The sequence below is a fragment of the Austrofundulus limnaeus genome, unplaced genomic scaffold, assembly GCF_001266775.1.
Source record: "Austrofundulus limnaeus strain Quisiro unplaced genomic scaffold, Austrofundulus_limnaeus-1.0 Scaffold75, whole genome shotgun sequence".
In the NCBI taxonomy this organism is placed as follows: Eukaryota; Metazoa; Chordata; class Actinopteri; order Cyprinodontiformes; family Rivulidae; genus Austrofundulus; species Austrofundulus limnaeus.
The window spans coordinates 1,628,365-1,634,364 of NW_013952477.1; the positions used below are offsets into that span (position 1 = coordinate 1,628,365).

Below are 6,000 nucleotides of genomic sequence, written 5' to 3' on the forward strand. Positions count from 1 at the left end.
TTGTAGACTCGCATCAAAGCTGAACTTCTCATTGGTGTCACTTTTAAATACTCATCACTGAGTTTTATCAGTTCAAATATTTAAACCTAATAGATCATTTCAGGCACACCAAAGGGACTAACTCAAATTGTTCAAAGCATATCAGGCTAAATTATTCATATACAACATTTGGCAACATGAGGGCTCAGTGGTTAGTACTGATGCTTCACTGCAAGAAGGTCCTGGGTTTAATCCCTGGTTCGGGCCCAGGGTCTTCCATTGCTGAGTTTACATGTTCTCCTTGTGCATGAATGGGTTTTCTCCAAGTACTCCAGTTTCCTCCCACTGACAAAAAACACACATTCAGTTGCCTTCAGACACAGGCCTCCCTCGCAAAAGAGATCTGTTATCTCAATGGGATTTTTATGGTTAAATGTTAATAAACAGCATTTCAACCTTTCAAACGTATTTCCATTTCCCCACCTAATGTACAGTGCAATGTAAATCTTTTATCTGAATTATTTGTTTTGTTGATAAAGAACAGTCAAGTGCTGTAACTGAGCAACTGGCGTCTAGAATATAGACAAAAACATGCACTTTGTCGTCACGGTGTCTGTTAGGCGTGGTGTTGTAGATTAAGTGGAGGGTAAGTTTATGGCATAAGGCTGAGTTTTGGATGTCCACAAAAAACACAGGTGCGTCATTTCAAGATTTTTCCCCTACTCTAGAACCTAGTTTCAAAATATGTCATATTAGGGTTTCTTAAAAGTGCAGAGTCCACGTGGACACAAGGCTGACGTGAATAAAAATACTCCATTCCAGAGAGGATGGGGTCTAAATATGACCCTAAAAATTTAAATTCTCTGATCAGAAAAACAGAAAATCTTTGGTAAATTACCTGCCAAATGTCAATGCATGATTTCATTTTAGTTTTTAAAATTATTTTCTCACTTTACCAACAAATTTACATAACTGCGACAGTCACTTCCTCAAGTGTGTGATTTATGCTCTTGAAACAAAAGTTTACAAAACAGTCAGTCATAGGAAATCCCAGAATAGGTTTTTTTTTTGTCCTTGAACATCCCCTCCCCCACTACAGACGCAACAAAACAAACCCCATACTCTGATAAATTAAGGCCCATGAAAGGGTTTAAATTGTGTTTTATGCCCTGTCACAAAGATTACCTAACTGGCTGAAAGACTTATGTGACCTGACCACGACCATTTTGCATAATACAACGGTTTCCATTCTATAACAACAAACATGTCATATTTCACACACATATCAGGTCAGCAGGAACTTCCACCATCTTTACATCCACTTTTAACTAATGTTTAACAAGTGCCTGAAGTGTTTAGATTCAACACAGTATAAATATTCTGCCTTGAATGTAATGGATTAGTTACAAGGCTAAACACTACAGAACCATGCCACTGTAGGCCCATTTTAACTACAGTGCTAGCACAGAGAAAACCCGTTGATCCTCAGTTACTTTGTGTCAAACATTAACAATAATCCATTAATCGCGAAAGAAACTTGATATTCTATCGGTTTCAGTACAACACAAACTAAAAACTTGTTAAAAGCAGAAGTGGTGGCAGCATTTTAATGTATGGTTACACTCAATGTGTTGTATTCTGTTTCTACGTTTGACCATCTTACGAAGACGATATTAAAATAAACACTGATTTCGAGGAATTGATCACAGTGAGTGTAATATATTAGTTTTTGTCACGGGCCTCCAGACAAACAATGAACCCTGAGGTGTTAAAAGGCCACAGAGGCATCACTACTGTAGGCAGGGCTTGGCTAACAAAAATAACGAGGAAACCAGCACTTATCAAAGTGAAAAATGCTAAATACTCTCAGCACATGTCGATATATAACATCTTATTGAGCATTATTTTATTAGCCGACAAGTGTTAGCACGTAAACTTGTGAGAACTGACGTAAAACCCTTACCTTGTGGCGACCAACCGTGACGCGACGGGACATCAATTAAAAATAAAACAATCAAATGATCTGCAGCGGGCTTATTTTAGTTCCACTGAAAATAACGAACGCCAATAATGTCAATTTTAAAGGTTTGTGAGGCGGTAACAGCTAACGCTAGCATCAAGGCCTCCACATTTCCCCCCCAGCATCGTCCCATCGACTCCCACGGTTTATATATGACGTCCGCTCGTTAGCAAAACTGGGCTGGCTGGAACAAAACCAACATGTAACCGAGGACCTGCTAATAGCGTTATTTAAGTAATATTTACACACAGCTAAGTAGTCACTTTATATATCTAAATAATAATCAGTTATCTAATGACCCCCTGTGCATGGCTGAATTCCCGTGACTGACCCGAAGACACCTCGATGTCCCGGGGTGTGATAGGGACTGTGGTCGCTCTCCTTCCTCTGTTGTTGTAAAGACTAGTAGTTCACGTTGGCCAGCTACCGGAGCTAGCAAAGTTGACCGTTTTCAGCTTCGGGTCTACATGTAGACGCTGGTAAACCCGCGGGTTCAATTCATTAATGGTTGAAGTTCGCTTAACACTCAGCGACAAGCTTAAACTTTCTCAGTTATGTCGTGATAAATCATTTTCCGATCATCACTCTTCTCAGACCATCCAGTATTTCTTGACGAGACGCCATCTTAGTTTTTTTTTTTTCCTCTTCACGACCGAAGTACAACCTCTCATCTTCATACGGCGCCTCGCACGTTCTCTCCCGGAAAGTAGTGCGCACGTACGCAAACACAAGGGTACGGTTGTAGTAGAAGTAGGTCAAAAATATTTAAAGGCTTTTTTGACCTTTATATTAGCWATACCAAGTTAGCAATAACATATTAGTTATAAAAGTACATTACATTGAAAATATCAGAAAAGAATAGAAAGATGTGCTGATTGATCCTACTGTAGTAATACCTCTTATGAGATGAATAGAATAGGCCAAGTGATAATGATAATTTCTTTTAAATGTTTACATTTTTTATTTAAAAACAACAGCAACCTTTATTAAATTTACCCAATTAGTTAAAATTTTACATATCAAAACATAAAGTTTACACTATTAATAAATAAACCAACCTTGAATGAATAGGAACATCATGTGACAAATTACACTCACAATTTGAGTGTAATATGAGTTTGAGTGTATTTCTGAGTTTAAATAAGTACTTTTTTTTAGTCATGTGATGATTACCACTTATATACTTGATCATTGTGTTACCAGATCTGTAAAGTTTTATATGTTTACTGGCCTGGAGCTTTCAGGTGTGTGTTTATTATAACATTGAGAATGAAAGATTTGAGTCCTGATGCATCTCAGTAATCCAGGTAGGTCTTCTGGACGGGTTCATCTCTAATGAAACGTTTCGTCTCTTCTCCAAGAGACTTCTTCAGTCTGAGAGTTTCAGGCAAAATTCAGGCTTTTAAGCCCCGCCTCCATGTGACTGATACTCACATCACATGGCTATCGTTGACACCTAATTAACACCTATTGTTAACAGGGGGTGGAGTGATACTGGCTTATAGCAGCACTGCAGGAGGGGGACAGCTGAACATGGAGGCCTCCACCTCTGTTTAATGATGGACGGTCTTTCTTCACAAAAATGGCTTCTTTTACTCCTCTCTCAAACCAACGTTCCTCTCTATCAAGAATGAGAACATCCTCATCTCTGAAAGAGAAAGATTTGAGCTTTTTGGATCCTTAAAAAGTCTTAAAAGGCATTGAATTCATCAATCCAAAAATTTATTCATTTAWTTATTTAGGCAGGTAATCTCATTGAGACGTGTAGTCTCATTTACAAGAGAGACCTGTGACACATACAATATCAGTTACAATTTCGGGAAAGCAGAGTTAAACACACAACCTAAAAGCWTGAGCACGATGCAAATGATGTTTTTTTCCCCATTTCCTTTAAAATGGTAAAAATGACCCAGTGGGATCAAATTGGACAGTTTCAGGTCTTGCTGCAGCAAATTCCAGAAAGATGGTGCACAATAGGAGAAGCCTCTCCAAGTCCTGTGACTGATGGAACACTGACGGAAATACAATCTTGAGGGTGTAGCCTACGACGGTACTGTCTTTGTGACATGTTAATTGTCAAAAATAAGACCTTAATTAGCCTTAAAAAAGTCTTAAATCAATCTTTCAAAGTTCTTAAAAATGTTACTTTATTGTAAGTAGAATAACTGTAATTCATCTCAAATGATAAAATAATTGGTAACATTTATTTATCTTTTTAAATAATTTACCAAATGCTTCTCGCAGCTAATTGTTTTGTGTTAAAATAAATATTTGGGTAAAATTGTTGCTGTTTTTTTTTTCCATTCATGTTTAATGTGATATTGGTCTTAAATTCTATTTCAAGTGGCATTAAAGAGGTATTAAAAAGTCTTAAATTTAACTTACCTTAAGCTGTAGAAACCCTATTTTCACACAAGCAAATGCAGTGACTGTGATGTACAAAGTCATTTCCCAATCATTTGTAGCCGCTCAGTGAGAAGACTTTATCATGGATGAAAACAATGTAATACAGTTTAACAAGTTCAGCCCAGGGTGAGACCTTGAAGTGTTCAGATCTCAGAACATGTTCAATTTCATGAGGAAACAGAAAAACACTAAACGTGTGATTTATCTTGAAAAGTTACAGGACTTCTGGAACAGTGCCTTTCGGAAAGTTAGGACCAAAGTGGAGATGTTTGTGAAAAATATTAAAACATATCAGCACGAACATATGAGCAGGAAAATGGAGAAATTATGATTTGAGCTTGTTTGGTTAACTAACTCTGCACCTGAGCAGTTTGCCTCAGTGAGTCAATGAAAACGGCATGAATCAACAGGGGTGGTCCTCGAGGGYCGCCCTGCATGTTTTACTTGTTTCTCTGCTCCAGCACATCTGATTTGAATGAATGGGTRATTATTAGGCTTCTGCAGAACATGGAAGAGGTAATTCAATGATTGAATCAGGCGTGTTGGAGCAGGGAAAGAAGTAAAACATGCAGGGCCTGCAGACCTCGAGGACCAGGATTGCCCACCTGTTCTAGAGTCAGTGTGAGACACTTTGTYGACAAAGTTTGGCCTAAATCAGGTCAAGCAACAAGACAAGATGAACAGAAAGGCTTAAAAAAAAACAGCCAAAATGATGCAATTACCCCAAAGTCAAAACTTTAAGTCAAAATGTAAAGATGTGTGTTGCAAAAACAAAAACCTAAACGAGCTGAAGCAACGCTGTTAAACAGAATGGGGCCAAACTTTAACAGCAATCTGGGTCAGAGGATGGTTACTTTAAGTTTTTGCAGCTAAAKGTGGTTCAGCTTGTTCAACCTTTGATTTGGAGTCTTATTTTTTACACACCTTCTGCATTTAGGATTTTTGTTAATTAAAAATAACACTTTTGCATTGTTTTAATAATCTACACAGCTTTAGTGAGACGTCAAGGACCAAATCATTATTGCTAATCTTGCTTGATACGTAGGCTACTGATGCATTATAGTTCTGTTTTTGTTCTCCTTAGTTGCAAAACGTGTTTGAAGAAACATTGTAGCAAAGTCTGTTTTTTTACTATTGCTGTTAGAATATTTAATTTCTTGATGTCATGTTTGTGTAAAAATTTGTCAAATACAGGGATTAAAATTACACGTGCAAAATGAAACGTCACATTGCTTTTAAATTCAGCTCATTTATCACAGAAAAAAATTACCTTTAGTTACATTACATTTTATGTAATTACTGTAGAACACTGGTATGTACATTGTCTGGTCTAAATCATGTTTGATGTTTACCTATATACAGTTACTTTTACACTACATGCTCTGCTGCTACTTGTCTATAAATACTGGTCTATAACTCTACTTTTATACTCTGTTGTACTTTTTTCTCTTAGACTGTCGGTAAATGAAGGAACWGCAAAATAAGTATTTCACTGTACAGTGTAACTGCTTGTCTGTGACAATAAAACTCTTGAATCTTGAATTACCTGATTTTTCTTTTTAATTTTCAAGTAGAAAGTTATAAATGTTCTCATA

At 37.1% G+C, this 6,000-nt stretch overlaps 1 protein-coding gene across 4 annotated transcripts in view; it reads right to left on the minus strand.

The window, feature by feature from the left end:
- kdm5c (lysine demethylase 5C) overlaps nt 1–2,641 on the minus strand; it is a 30,292-nt gene extending 27,651 nt beyond the window's left edge. For all 4 annotated transcript variants that reach the window (XM_014010977.1, XM_014010976.1, XM_014010975.1 and 1 more), the window contains exon 1: nt 2,331–2,641. The gene's annotated coding sequence lies outside the window, so the exon portion shown is untranslated. The remainder of the gene's footprint in view (nt 1–2,330) is intronic.
- Between the last annotated feature and the right edge of the window lie 3,359 nt (nt 2,642–6,000).